Source organism: Lissotriton helveticus, chromosome 5_1 (genome assembly GCF_964261635.1).
Source record: "Lissotriton helveticus chromosome 5_1, aLisHel1.1, whole genome shotgun sequence".
Classification (NCBI taxonomy): Eukaryota; Metazoa; Chordata; class Amphibia; order Caudata; family Salamandridae; genus Lissotriton; species Lissotriton helveticus.
Window position 1 is genome coordinate 1,677,960,583 of NC_136065.1, and position 15,762 is coordinate 1,677,976,344.

Sequence of the window (15,762 nt, forward strand, 5' to 3'; positions counted from 1 at the left end):
TGACGCGCAGCGGGCGAGCCGACTAAGCGCCGAAGGTGCGCCAAAGGTAAGCCCGTCTGCGCCCGTCCGCGTCTGGACCGCGCCCCGTGCCAGGACCCCTGGCCCCCGCAGACCCAAGCCCACCCGCTGGACGTACGACGCCGCCACCCTCAACGCACTCAACGCCGGCCGATTCCCGGAATGCTACCAAGCCACCCCGAGACGCACCCACGGACCCTTCAGCTGCAACTCCTGCAAGTTCACCTGCATCCGGACCAACACCACTCCAGCAGCGCCCAAGACCCCGACGAGCAACAGCAGCAGCCACCTGAAGTGCATCTTGCTCAACACCCGCTCCATCCACAGACACGCCGTCGAGCTCTGGAACCTGCTCGACACCACAGCTCCAGACGTCGCCTTCCTTACGGAAACCTGGATGACCGCCTCCTCAGCGCCTGACATCGCCATCGCCATCCCGGACGGCTACAAGATCATCCGGAGGGACCGCATCAACCAGACAGGAGGAGGCCTCGCCATCGTCCACAGGAACTCCATCCGCATCACAACCATCACCGACGACACCCTCGCACCCGCCGAGCACCTGCACTTCCAGATCCACACCAACCCCAAGACCACCCTCAGAGGCACCCTCATCTACAGACCCCCGGGACCACGCACACAATTCAGCGAGGACATCGCCGACTTCATCAGCCCGCACGCCCTCCCCTCCGCTGACTACATCCTCCTCGGGGACCTCAACTTCCACCTGGAGAACAACAACGACCGCAACACCACCACCTTACTGGACAACCTCGCCAACCTCGGACTCAAGCAACTGGTGACCACCCCCACCCACTACGCCGGACACACACTCGACCCCGTCTTCTCATCCAGCAAAGACATCGCCTTCAGCCACGCCACCGGACTCCACTGGACGGACCACAGCTGCGTCCACTTCAGCTTCAAAAGGACACGATCCACCACCAACAACAACAGGCTGCACGCAGAAGCTGGAACAAGATCACAGCCGACCAGCTCGCGACCTCCCTGAGCAAGAACCCACCCACCAGCGCAACGAACCCCTGCCAAGCGGTCACCAACCTCATGAAGTGGATCAGCGACTGCGCAGACGACCTCGCCCCTCTGAGGACCCCGCCTAGCAGACCCGGCAGCAAGAAAGCCCCATGGTTCACCGACGAACTCAAGAGCTCCAAGAAGAACTGCAGAGCCCTTGAGAAAGCCTGGCGCAGAGACCCAACACTGGACAACATGACTGCCCTCATGCTCGCCACCCGAAAACACCACCGACTGATCCGCACCACCAAGAAAACTGCATTCAAGGAACGACTGGACAACAACGCACACAACAGCAAGGAACTCTTCTACATCGTCAAAGAGCTCTCCAACCCCAACGCCGGAAACAACGACATCACCCCTTCGCAAGACCTCTGCAACTCCCTACTTTCACAACAAGATCACGGACATACACAACAGCTTCAGCACTCAACCGACGCACGCAACGACCGAACCACCGCCCCCCACCACCACCCTCCGCGCCTGGACCCCGAGCAGCATCGAAGACACCGTCCGCACGATGAACTCCATCCACTCCGGATCTCCGACCGACCCTTGCCCTCACCACGTCTTGAACAAAGCCGACGCTGTCATCGCACCCCACCTGCGGGACATCATCAACACCTCCTTCAACACCGCTACCTTCCCGGAGAGCTGGAAGCACGCCGAACTCAGCGCCCTACTAAAGAAGCCATCAGCCGACCCCACCGACGTCAAGAACTACCGACCCATCTCGCTGCTCCCGTTTCCCGCAAAAATCATCGAGAAGACTGTCAACAAGCAGCTGGCCACCTTCCTCGAGACGAACGGATCCCTCGACCCCTCGCAGTCTGGCTTCCGGGCCAACCACAGCACCGAGACTGCCCTGATCGCAGCAACCGATGACATCCGAGCCCTGCTCGACAACGGAGAAACAGCGGCCCTCATCCTCCTAGACCTCTCCGCAGCCTTCGACACTGTCTGCCACCGTACCCTAGTACAGCGACTCAGCAACGTCGGAATCCAGGAGAAGGCACTGGAGTGGATCATCTCCTTCCTCGCCGGAAGGACACAGAGAGTCCGCCTCCCCCCGTTCAGATCAGAAGCCACCGAAGTCATCTGCGGCGTTCCTCAAGGCTCCTCGCTCAGCCCAACCCTCTTCAACATCTACATGAGTCCTCTCGCAGCCATCGCACGCCAGCACAACCTCAACATCATCTCCTACGCGGACGACACCCAGCTGATCCTCTCCCTCACCAACGACCCCACCACCGCCAGAGCTAACCTACACGAAGGGATGAAAGAGGTAGCCGAATGGATGGAGAGCAGCCGCCTGAAACTGAACGCAGACAAGACGGAAGTCGTCATTCTGGGATCCTCACCCTCCGCCTGGGACGACTCCTGGTGGCCCCCCGCCCTAGGCAGTGCACCCAAACCAACAGACCACGCACGCAACCTGGGCTTCATCCTGGACTCCTCCCTCTCCATGACCAGACAAGTCAACGCCGTCTCCTCGTTGTGCTTCAACATCCTATGCATGCTACGCAAGATCTTCCGGTGGATCCCCACCGAGACCAGGAAGACGGTCACCCAGGCCCTCGTCACCAGCCGACTGGACTACGGCAACTCCCTCTACGCCTGAACCACCGCCAAACTCCAGAAGAGACTCCAGCGGATCCAGACGCCTCAGCACGTCTCATCCTGGACATCCCCCGTCGCAACCACATCTCCGGACACCTGAGAGACCTGCACTGGCTCCCGGTCAACAAGAGAATCACCTTCCGTCTCCTCACCCACGCACACAAAGCCCTGCACAACCAAGGCCCAGGGTACCTCAACAGCCGCCTCAACTTCTACGCTCCCAAACGCCAGCTTCGATCGACCGGCCACGCCCTCGCCGCCGCCCCCCGCATCCGAAGAGCCACCACAGGGGGAAGATCCTTCTCCTACCTCGCCGCCAAGACTTGGAACTCTCTCCCTACCCACCTCCGCCTGACCCAGGACCACCTCGCCTTCAGGAAGCAGCTCAAGACCTGGCTGTTCGAACAGTAGCGGACCCCCCACCCCCTCCCCTAGCGCCTTGAGACCCTCCGGGTGAGTAGCGCGCTATACAAATGCTTTGATTGATTGATTGATTGATTGACAAGTGTGGTCAGTGCATGCTGATGCATGTGGATGGCTTCTCCTACTTAAGGAAGATGGCAGATGGTTTGTAAAGTGCTGGACAGTCCTCCAAGCATTGAGGAGGATGCACAGCTTTTGGACGAGCCGGGTCTTTGAAATTGTTGAGGTACCAGCAGCCAGGCAGGCTTTTGCACCAAGTTCAGTGCAGGTCATCAGTTATCACTGTGAAGGCTCTTCTTTGTCCTTCTTCTGTTCTCAGGTAATCCTATCCATTGCTCTGGTGTCGGGGAATCCATAAATACTCAATTCAGGGGCGTTTAAGGGAGTATATGGTAATAGACAATAGGATACCTACCACTAGGGTGACTACACTCTCTAAAGGATCACTTCCTATGTGGAGTGGGCCACATTCATGACTCATACTTCTCTATTTTCACCAGAAACAAGATGGTGAAACCCTTCTCTGGCTGTCCACTTCAGGTAGCCCAACTTAGGGGTGTGACTAGCCTGTAAGAGAAACGCGTCTCCTGAATATCTAATTTTCCACCTTCTCTGGTGCCAAGTAGCCCTCAGGGCAGAGTTGGCAGTCCCCAGGTCTGGGGAGATGCAGAGGTCGCATATCAAAGGGGGGTAGAGGCTTTGAAGCCTCTGGGCTTGATATGCTAAATTCACTAGCTGGGCAGGCATTGTTCCTGGCCTCTGAGAGTACAGCCTCTCACCTGCAGGGAGTAAGAAACTCATCTATGGGGGCAGGCTGGATGATACCAGTCAGTCAACACACTAAGTGACTAGTAAGGATTCAGGAGGCACCTCTAAGGTGCCCTATGGATGCAAGTTTTCATAAATCCGATACTGGCATCAGTACAGATTTATTAAGACAAGATGTTTGATACCAAACATCAGTATTTTCAATGAAGCTATTATGTAGCTGGGTAACTCATGACCAGTGCCCAGTACATATCTTTAAAATGGCTTCTTGATCACTTGCAATGTCTAGCAATGGAATTGGACATCACAGGGCATATCTGCTCATGCAGCTGTGCCCTCACAAGTAATATAATGCACCCTGCCTTAGGGCTCATAAGCCTGCTGTAGGGTTGGTTTACTTATAGTTTATGCAGAGTACATGGGCATTACACACACGGACTAGGCAATGTTGGCGTTTTAGGAATGGCTTGTGTCATTTTAAGCATTCTGCAATGGCAGTCTACATGCAGTTTATGTGTGGGTCCCCTTGGGAGGCATAATACATGTTGCAGCCATTAAGGACCCTCTTTAGTACTCATGCTCTTGGTACCAGGGGTACCATTTACCAGGGGCATACAGGGGTGCTAAAGTCATTGCCAATTGGGCTACGATTAAGCATTTGTGTCGTTTTTAGGGAAAGCACTGACACTGGGGTGTGGTAAGCAGGGACTCAATGCACTACCAATCAACAACATCAGTACCAGAGAGCAAAAAGTGGGGGCAACCATGTCACTTTCCAACAAGGTTGCGGTATGCTGGTGGCACCCATACTTCAACAACCTGGAAGGATAAATCTAAAACAACAGAAATTAACAAAATTAGCTAAAATAACTCAAAATTAACACACTAACATAACAAATTAAAACAACTATTAGTCAAAGGCCACGTTTTAGTTGATTTGAATAAATACTGTTGCAGCGTAAAGCGTATGTAAAGATATTTATTATAAGCTTACTCTTATTTACTCCTCTAACCGTTGTGGGCCCATTACGATTAGATAAACTGCAGTGCTTTCATCTACCACAGAGGCAATGGTCCTCTAATTAATCTGTCGTGCCCACATGACGGCACTAGGACCCTGGGCTCAGGGTCAGGGGGACAGGGACACCGGACACCACATCCGGTCAGGGAAGGGGTCAGGGGGCAGTACCACGCAGGACCTCGGCGTGAGAGGTCAGGAGACCAAGAGCGCAGCCCATATACAGCGCGATGTACCGGTACCTATATACAAACAAATAAAGAACAACGCTGACCGCCCATACCGTCTCTTGTGTGATTCCTGCGCCTGCCGACGCGACAACTGGCGACGAAGGTGGGATCGAAGACCGGCATGCAGGAGTGGTAACTCGAGGCCAGGAGCTCACCCTGGATCGCATCGGGGTCAGGAAGAGGACCGAAGCATCACAGGAGTGTCTGCAGCGACGTGGGAGCCCACCCCAACGATCCCCGCACAGGAGAAACATCTGCCCGGTAAGCGCCCAGCAAAAGAGCGCGAACAGAGAAGAGAACCGAAAGCCAGCGCGAGCTCTCGCGAGAGTCTCGGCGGCCATATTGGGGCCAGGCACCAGGACCAATAGAAAAGAGGAGTCAGCGCGGCGGCCATTTTGAGGACAGGCTGACGCGCAGACACATCAGGCATGTCGAGACAGGAGTGAGAAATTTGTCTGCAGAATCGGGGGAAGATTGCGAGGAAGAGCAAACGGAACGGCTGTACCTTATGACAGAGGTCGACACAGACTCAGACGAAGACGAAGAAAAGTGTGAGGAAACAATATGCCTGGTGGACAAGAAGAAAATAAAGAAAACCGAATCAGTAACAATAAAAGTGGGATCACACGATGCCACATTTGTGTTGGACAGTGGCGCAACATGCAATATCATGTGCGTCTCTGAATACGAGAAGATGGAAGTGAAGCCGACCTGGAAGCCGTCCAGAGTGAAAGTCTTCACATGGGGTGCAAAGCGACCAGTGATCAACTTGGGGAAATTCAAAGAAGAACTAAGATACAAAGATAAAAGACTGACGGAACAGATACATGTACTGAAAGGAGATATCCCAGCGCCATGCTTGCTGAGCAACGTCACGGCACAAGTAATGGGGCTGATGGAAATGACATATCGGATATCAGAAAAGAAGAACATTCTAAAGGAATATCCAAAACTGACAAAAGGGCTGGGGAAGCTAAAAGGACGGCAGATAACATTGCACATAGATGAAACAATAAGACCAGTTGCGCAACATCACAGAAGGGTGCCCGTACACCTACAGCCACAAGTAGAGGAAGAGCTGGAAGCCTTACTAAAACAGGACATCATAGAACCAGCGGATGGACCGACACCGTGGGTATCACCCATCGTGGCCATCCCAAAGAAAGACAAATCGAAGATAAGAATATGTGTGGACATGAGGATCCCAAACAAGGCAATTGAACGTGAGCGACATCCAGGCCCACACCTAGACGACATGATTAGCTGTCTCACAGGCACAAGACGATTCTCAAAACTGGATCTATGCAAGGGGTACCACCAACTTGAACTAGACCCCCAGTCGCGGTATATCACGACGTTCTCCACCCACCTCGGACTATTTAGGTACAAACGTTTGAGCTTCGGGATCTCATCGGCTGCGGAAATTTTTCAAGAGACAATTCGTCAAATCATCAGGCCAGTCAATCCTGGTGTTCGGCAAGTCGGACGAAGAACACGACATGGCCCTAAGAGGGGTATGTTCACATCTGGAAGAAGCAGGCCTAACGCTAAACAAAGAAAAATGCGAACTGGGGAGGAATGAGCTAGTGTTTTTCGGTCACATCTTTTCCAAAAATCTTTTATCTGCCGATAGGAGGGGTGAAATTTAGGGTGACCAAACTCCACGTTAGCTGTCCAGTGAGGACCATTAATTCACAGGCAAATCACAAATTTGAGATCATATTTAGGTACACCACTCTCAAGACCATGCTGTAGAAATAAAGGATAGCAACAGGAAACCAAACCAAAAGCTCTGCCACAGCAACACAAAAGAAGTAACACTTAATGTTTTGTCAGAGCGCAATGATTCTCCTTACAACATATTTAAATCATTAGGAAACAGCGCGGTTCAATTGAAAGAACCAACAGGACTCAATAATAGACTTAGACAGAGATTTTAATAATTTGTTTATTGTATTAAAGATTCAAAGTTCATTGCCATAGGTACTTTCTTGAGAAGTTCAGTTTAAGCAGGATTTCTCAAATTATAAATAGCTACAGAGTCCTACCACCATCTAGGCAGAGGGATAGTCTGTTGTCTAACAGCTCATGTCCTAAGAAAATGGAAAAAGGGGTTCAGAAATAAAGTCCATCAAGGGCGAACCCATTAGTATAAACAAAGATATAGGATAAATGGGTCAATGGTAATACGGAAATGGTTAGGCAAAGAAGGTTCAGTCCATCAGCTACTGACTATAACATTGACCTGGTAATCCAAAGCTAGAGAAAAGTTAATCAAAAATCGATCAGCATAGCATCTGGGTCTCGAGTAGAAAAAATCAGAATGGTGTTGTCCCTCCTTCTTTTATAAAGTTTTTTTTAATATCATCCCAGTGAGGTGGCATGACACTATCATCAAAAGATGACTACATGTCCTTATTCTCATAGTGTCACCTAGGACCCTTAAAATTTTAAGATTCCCATGCTAGTCATGAGAAAGGAAAAATTGTGAGTCCACATACGCCTAGTTTCAATAGAAAAAATACCAAGTAAACTGTTCAAAGAAAGAGATGAAATTCTATTCCCACAGGAATATTTCATGGTGCACATTGAAGAAACATTCTGGAATGTCAGTGTGTGGACATGTAGGGGACAAATAAGCAACATTTAACTCGTAGAGAATGACCCATTGCATTAAATCAGGGGAAAGGACAGATCTAGAGAAAAATAATATAAAAAAAGGCTTTTACGTTACCATTGTATGTTTAAATGAAACAAGCTCTAACCAACATCTAATATAATGAAATTAAATAAATTCAAATGAAGACAGTGGCATAACTAGCGGGGTTGGGGAGCAGTCTGCACCGGGTGTCACTTTTTTAAGTGCGGTGGCGAGCCATAAGCGGAAGGTACGTTTTGTTTTCTCTGCGTGGCAAACTAAGGGATTGCCCCAGGCATCTGAAGCTATAGCTACGCCCCTGAATGAAGAATATATAGAACCTTCACAAATTATTATTCCATAAAAATAGCTAATGTTAGAAATACCCCACTAATATGTTTTTTACAATATTTGCATAAGTGCATGATTTTCTAATTTCATCCTACAAAATATGTTTTTATGTTTTCATAAACTATAGTCTCTAGTCTTATATTATGCAATTTCAAGCTTGTACTTCATTTCTACACATTTTTGTACCGACTTTTTTGAATGGTGCATTCTGAGAAATAAAATATAAAAATTACTAAGCCATTTCATATAACATCCAATTTCATCAGTATATGTTAATAAGCAACATATGCAATAGAAAAATCATTAGTGCATCTTGGTTTCTATGTATAAGTATTACTTTATATGTGTGGTTACTTCATGTCACGTTTTAAAGCACGCTTTTATCATGCTTCTACTACACTTGTCTCAGTCTCATGTGTCACTGTGTCTAAAGTGTGCAACGCGTACTTTCAACTTTTCATGCATTCTGTGAATAAACATGTTGTATATTATGATTTTTAAAATCTGATGCATTCCAGCCCCCTCTGATGGCAAATCAAACCATCATCTTATCTACCACATCATATCTTGTCAAAGATTATGGGTGTGTTGTCTTTAACCTCTTTCTTCTACTCTTGTCTAAGGCTTTTAATTCATCGTAAAATGTCTATTCTGCATCCTTCATTTCAAGATCAACTTTGTCTTTTTCACTTCCTGATTTCTACTCTATTGGTATCTGCAAAAATGATAATATCAGCAGCATTATGCACAAATAAATCTCCACTACAGGTCTCAAGATGGATATCACTAATCCATTTCTGAAGTATCCCATCCAGTTGGTAACACTTGACAATCCCTTACCTACGGTTTCCAAGCACCATGTGCTATACTTTTATTATAACCTTGTAAGTCTCCTATCCATTATATAGGCACAACAATGTTAAACTTTCAGCAATCAACAGACTTCACCTTCCTTTGCCAGAAGGATATCAAGGGCAAGTTGATTTTGAATCACCAGCAATCTTATTGATATCATTTCTTCATTTACAACAGAAAAAACAATATCAACAATACAAGACAGGTTTTTAATTTTCTGAAAGTTTAGTGCTACTCCTACTGAAGGCATCAGGACTCTAAATATGTATCCCACTATGTCACTTACACTTCTCTTCATTCTCTCATTTGTTTCCACTTACTCTTCACATCTCTTCTTGAGGACGCACGTAAAGGCTAGAGACGCTACTGCTTTTTATGCCCATTTTATGTGTCTCTGAAGTTTCAGAGTTTGAACGTTTTAGACTTGAATTTTAATTTTAAAGCTGCACTCTATTTTCGAGAACCTTATTCATGACTGCTGCTGGTCTTTTTCTGGGAGCCTTACCCACTGCTCTCCGCAACATTCTCCCTGCCCTCCTGCGATTCACCCAAGTCGCACTGTACTTCCCCCTAACTCTGGGGACATACTCTGCTCTTCTTATGCCTCGGTTTTACCGTTTGTGCGGAGGGAGTCTTTCCTTTGTTTCCAGTTCTTCTCCAAGCCAGACGCCTGTCAGAGGTCGGCAGTCCAGCTCGATTTGCACTTCCGGGTTTGGGGATATTTTAATCCATGCAATTACGAGCGCACAGTGGACGCGCACAAAGGCAAGAGACGCTGATACTTTTTATGCCCATTTTAAGTGTCTCTGAAGTTTCAGAGTTTGAACGTTTTAGACTTGAATTTTTTTTTGTAAAGCTGCACTCTTTTTTCAAGCACCTTATTCATGACTGGTGCTGTTCTCTTTCTGGGCACCTTACCTTCTACTCTTTGCAACATTCTCTCTGCCCTCCTGCGATTCACCCAAGTCGCACTGTCCTTCCCCCTTGCCTGTGGGGACCTACTCTGCTCTTCTTAGTCTCTCCGATCAGCCAGGGTGTTACCGTTTGTGCAGAAAGAGTCTTTCCTTTGTTTCTAGTCCTTCTCAAAGCCAGGCGCCTGTCAGAGGTCGGCAGTCCAGCGCGATTTGCACTTCTGGGTTTGGGAGTATTTTAATCCATGCAATTACGAGCGCACAGAGGACACGGACGAAGGCAAGAGACGCTACTGCTTTTTATGCCCAATTTATGTGTCTCTGAAGTTTCAGATTTTGAACGTTTTAGACTTTAATTTTAATTTTGTAAAGCTACACTCTATTTTCGAAAACCTTATTCATGACTGCTCCTGGTCTCTTTCTGGGTGCCTTACCTTCTGCTCTTCACAAATTCTCTCTGCCCTCCTGTGATTCACCCAAGCCGCGCTCTTCTTCTCCCATCTTCTGGTGACATACTCTGCTCTTTGGCTCACCGGTCTGCCGCGTTTTTACCGTTTGTGCGGAGAGAGTCTTTCCTTTGTTTCCAGTGCTTCTTCGAGCTGGACGCTTGTAGGAGGTTCAGCTCGATTTGTACTTTTGAGTTTGGCGCTATATTAATCGATGCAATTACGAGCGTGCACCGGATGCACGCAAAGGCAAGAGACGCTACTGTTTTTTTTGCCCATTTTATGTGTCTTTGAAGTTTCAGATATTGAACGTTTTAGACTTGAATTTTAATTTTGTAAAGCTGCACTCTTATTTTCGAGCACCTTATTCATGACTGCTGCTGGTCTCTTTCTGGGCACCTTACCTTCTGCTCTTTGCAACTTTCTCTCTGCCCTCCTGCGATTCACCCAAGTCGTGCTCTCCTTCCCCCCTGCCTCTGGGGACATACTCTGCTCTTCTTAGGCTCTCCGATCAGCCGCGGTTTTACCGTTTGTACGGAGAGAGTCTTTCCTTTGTTTCCAGTCTTTCTCCAAGCCAGAGGCCTGTCAGAGGTCGGCAGTCCAGCCCGATTTGCACTTTGTAATAATGTACAAACTCCGTTTTATTGAATTAGCAAGTATTTATTTCAGGAGCGCCGGGGCTTTGCTTCTATTGCGGTCGGCGCCAGAGAACAATATGGCCGCCTTCCGCTTCCTGTGTCGTGGTTTCCTGTTCCGCTCTAGGAACACTAGAGCGCTACCACATATCTCCCCCCTTTATGCACAATAAACAAATTTACAAAAGTCTTACTTCCAGTCCATCTCATAGTCCTTGAATCTCTCAGGTACCTTAATTCTCCGTCCTACTCGAGTCTCCACTCTCTCATTCTTTCTCTCTCCTCCCGTAGTCTCGTGTTCCATCCGCTCTCTCGTACCTTCTACTTCTCTGTCCTTTGCCTTCTTCTCACTCCCTTCTTCGCCGCTGCTTCCTCCTTCCGTTGTCTCTCTCCTTACTCTTTCTTCACCTGCTGTTTGTCCTCCTGCTCCGTCCTCATTCTCTCCTTGCCTTTCTCCCCCTTCACTTTCTCCTTCCTCAAAGACATGCTCTGTTCCTTCTTCCGTTTTCTCTTCCCACTTCAGTATCTTGCTGCATTTTGCCATTCTGTCCATAGACCAAATCTTACCATCGCTCAGGAGAGCTGATCGAGCATAGGGTTCCACCACTTTGAGGGGAGGTGAGAACTTGCTCTCCCCTTTCCTCTTCATGATGGCCAGTTTCACCCTCACCCAATCACCTTTGTCTAGTTCTGTACTTCGAGTGTTTCGTCTTCTGTTGTAGTGAGCCGTGTAGACTTCTTGGGCTCTCTCTAAATTTTTCCTGACCACCGCCGGTGACCACTTACTCTGGACAATCAACTTCCTCCATGCTGTGTTGTCCTTGGTGAAGGCTTCTCTACCTCTTAAGATCTTGAAGGGGCTGTAGCCTGTGCTACCCGGTGTGATTCGGTATGCCCAAATCATCTTCTCCAGCTCCTTTTCCCAGTCCATGCCATCCTCAATGGCTGCCTGTATGGTGCCCATTATCACCCGATTAAAACGCTCCACTTGGCCATTTCCCGCCAGGTGGTAAATCGGGGGTGTGCTTTACTTCGATTCCGTTTCTGTTGGTGAAGGCAGTCCATTTTTCCGACGTGAATTGGGGTCCATTGTCGCAGGTGATGATCTTCGGGATGCCTTCGCTGACAAATGTGGTGCGCAAAAACCGTATCACTGCCTCAGTGTCTCCTCGCTCCAAGACTTGTAGCTCGGGCCACTTGGAATACCTATCAATTGCAACCACTACGTACTTCTGAGTACCCTCCTTGTCCAGGACTGGTCCCATTATGTCCACCGACAACATCTCCCATGGGCCATCCGGAATCGGAAATCTTCCCAGTGGTGGCCTCAGCATGCTCTGAGACTTGTCTGACCTTGCACAAGACTCGCAAGTGCGCACGTGTCTTTCTACCTGCACGTCGATGGCCGGCCACCAGTATGCTTGTCTGGCCAAAGCTTTCGTTTTCGTGATGCCCTGGTGCCCTTCATGCAGTAAGGACATCAATCTCTCCAAAATGTTCCTGGGCGGTACTACCTTGTCTCCTCAGAGTAAGAACATTGGGTTTTCAGCCAATGACAGTTCCTCTCGGACTTCCCAGTATCTCTTCAGTTCCTCCTTTAAGTGTCTTTTTTCTGGCCAGCCATGAACCACGTATCCCTTTACGGCCTCCAGGTCTGTGTCTTCCCTGTAGGCCTCTTCCCAGTCCTGGGCGCTTATCACTTCTTCAGTGTCCTGGATGGTGGCTACCACGTATCCGTCCCACTCTTGTCTTTCTTCGTTCCTTGCCTCTTCCATGGCAGCTGCCCTACTTAGGAAGTCGGCCACCTTATTCTGTGGCCCTGGAATGTGCTCGACCTCATAGACAAAGTCCAATAGCCGTAGGGTCATCTTGGCGATCCTTGGTGTGGCATGATCATGTCCACTTGATGTCAGGACACGAACTAAGGGCTTGTGATCAGTTTTCACTAAGAACTTGGCTCCCCACAAGTATTGCCTAAATTTCTCCACCGCCCAGACCACCGCCAGCATTTCTTTCTCCACCACACTGAACTTCTCCTCATTGGGCGCTAACGAGCGGGAGGCGAAGCTGACCGTTGACATCTCTCCTGACTCCTCTCTCTGCATCAGCACCGCTCCGAGGCCACGGTCACTGGCGTCCGTGGTGAGAATGGACTCTGCCTTAGGATCGAATCCTTTGAGGGGAATGGCTGTCCCCATTTCTTGCTTGAGTGCGTCGAACTCTTTTTGCTCTTCCTTTCCCCACTGAAATCTGTTCCTTTCCTTGAGCAGTTGTCGTATATAGTGTGTCTTTGTTGCAAAATGAGGAATGAATTTGCTGTAATACTCGGCCTTCCTAGGAATGACCGAACATCTTCTTTTTTTTCCGGAGTGGGCGCCTCCATGATGGCTCTCATATTCGTCTTCTTTGGAGTTATTCCTTGTCCACTCACCTCATGGCCGAGGTATGTGACCGACTGGACTCCCAAATTGCATTTTGTCCATTCGGCAGTCAATCCGTTGTCTTGCAATTTCTGTAGCACCTTGTGAAGTTTTACATTGTGATCTTGCCTCGACTTCCCCATCACCAGAATGTCATCCTGGAAGAAAAGGACATCTTTCAGGTCTTTCAAGAGCTTGTGCATGATTTTCTGGAACACAGCCGCGGCTGAAGCTAGGCCAAAAGGCATCCTCACGAACTCATAGCACCCGAATGGTGTGATGAACGACGTGAGGTGGGTGCACGACGGATGAAGCTTCACTTGATGGTAGGCCGACGAGAGGTCCACCGTGGAGAACCATGTGACATCTTTCGTTTTCGCCAGCATTTCACTGATGCGCGGCAAGGGGAATTTGTCTATGACAATGTTTTTGTTTAACTCTCTTAAGTCCACGCAGAGACGTACCTTGCCGTTGGGCTTTTGGGCTACAACCAGGGGAGACAGCCACTCCGCACTCTCAATCGCCCTGATGACTCCTTCCTTTTCCAACCTGTCCAGTTCTGTTTGTACTGCCTCCCTGCTGCGGAACGGAATGTTCCTTACTTTGTGTACTACTGGTACTGCTCCTTCTATCAGTTTGATAAGGTGTGTGTACTTGCCCAGCTCGCCAATCTGCCCGTTGAAGACTTTGGGATATGTCCTCCGCCACAGCTGCACATCTTCCTTGACCTCCATATCCATGAGTAGGATTTTCTCAATGCCTCCCGGGTTGAGCTGGATTCCTAAAGCTCCTTGGTCCTTCCAACTCAGCACGGACGGGCCTCTCTCTGCTACATACAGCTTGCACTGCGCGTGACGGCCTCTAAATTCAAACAAGAGCGGGCAGTAGCCTAACATGGGGATCTTTTGTCCAGTGTACGTAACTGGTCTCACATCCATGGGTAGGAGCGTTTCTTTGATTCTCGACGCAAAGTTGTCTTCCCATACCTGCCTCTGAACGATTGAGATGGGCGCTCCACTGTCCGCGATCATTTCCAAGGGTACACCCCCTATGTGCATGTCGAGTCGGGGCCTGTCTGAGTTGGAACCATCCATCTCCAGAACTTGGACATCAATGTACAGGAATTCCTCTTCCTCCACCTTGTCTTCCTGATCGCTGGAATCATCTCGCTGATCTTGGTCTACCAAGCGCACCACGGCATTTTTCGGTTTCCTGCGACACACCTTCTCGTAGTGTCCAAAGATGTTGCAGTAGGAACACCTGGCCTTGAAGGCGGGGCACGCCTTGTCGTTTCCTAGATGGGTATTGCTACCACACCTGTAACACTGCGTTTTTCCTGTTTTGTGTGACTTGCTATCCGCCTGTGATTTTGCGGAGAAATCAGCTCTATTACCTCCCTGGGTCTTCCGCGTCTCATTCTGCTTCCAACGGTCGTTTCTATTTAACGCCATTACTCTACACACCGCTTGCGATTCCTGGGCGTCTCTCTTCGCTGCCTGAGCACACCTTCTCGATAGCTCGGCTTTCTTGACCATCGCCCAGATTTCCTTGAGTGGGGCGTCGCCATTCACCCACAATTTCTCCTGTATGTGAGAACTGGAAGTATGCATAATAATTTGGTCCCTGATGAGTTCATCATGCAGTCCCCCAAATTTGCATGTGATAGCCAACTTCCTCAGCGCTACGACGTATTCGTCAACATACTCTCCGCTTTTTTGCTTCCTCTGAAAGAAGTTGAATCTGTCAATGGCGACACACACCACAGGCCTGTAATGTGCGTCTAAGTCTTCGATGGCATGATCAAACACCTCAGCATCCCCGGCGGCTCTTTCACCTTTCACAATGGTGTCATAGATCCTGAGCCCTTCTGGACCTAAGTTATGGAGCAGAATCTTCTTTTTTCTTTTGCTCGTAAATGGGGTATCGCCTTCCTCTTCCAGCGCCTCCAGATAGTTAAGGAAGTACCTCTTCCAGTCTTCCCATTTTCTTTCCGGTTCTCCGCTTTTCGTGAGGAATGGAACTAGTTGGGTGAGGGATGTGCTCTGGCTAGCCATGGCTGGGGCGTTCCTCTTGGCCTTAGTTACAGTGACTGTTTGTCTGGACGGACTCCCCGGGGCGTCTTGCTCTCCTCCCTCGTCCTCTCTGTTCTCTCCCTCGCTGTCCTCTCCCAGTCCACCCTTTGTGGTGAGAGATGCTGCTTGCGAGCTGCTTCCTGTCTCTGGACGCGATGGGCCTGCAGTCTCCGCCAGCGTGCGCCGCTTTGCTTTGTTGCTTGGGCACTAACGAGGGCCTACAGTGATGTGATAGGGCTTGGTACCTTGTTGTATCCCTGTAGGTGTCCTCCGATGCCTTGCTGTGCACTCTACCCCCTTCGGGTGCTGTTTCACTGCACAG

At 49.2% G+C, this 15,762-nt stretch overlaps 1 long non-coding RNA gene across 1 annotated transcript in view; it reads right to left on the reverse strand.

Moving 5' to 3' along the window:
* LOC144753771 (uncharacterized) overlaps window positions 1–10,510 on the reverse strand; it is a 120,240-nt gene extending 109,730 nt beyond the window's left edge. The window contains exon 1 of the long non-coding RNA XR_013594521.1: window positions 10,302–10,510. This is a non-coding gene — a long non-coding RNA (uncharacterized LOC144753771). The remainder of the gene's footprint in view (window positions 1–10,301) is intronic.
* Between the last annotated feature and the right edge of the window lie 5,252 nt (window positions 10,511–15,762).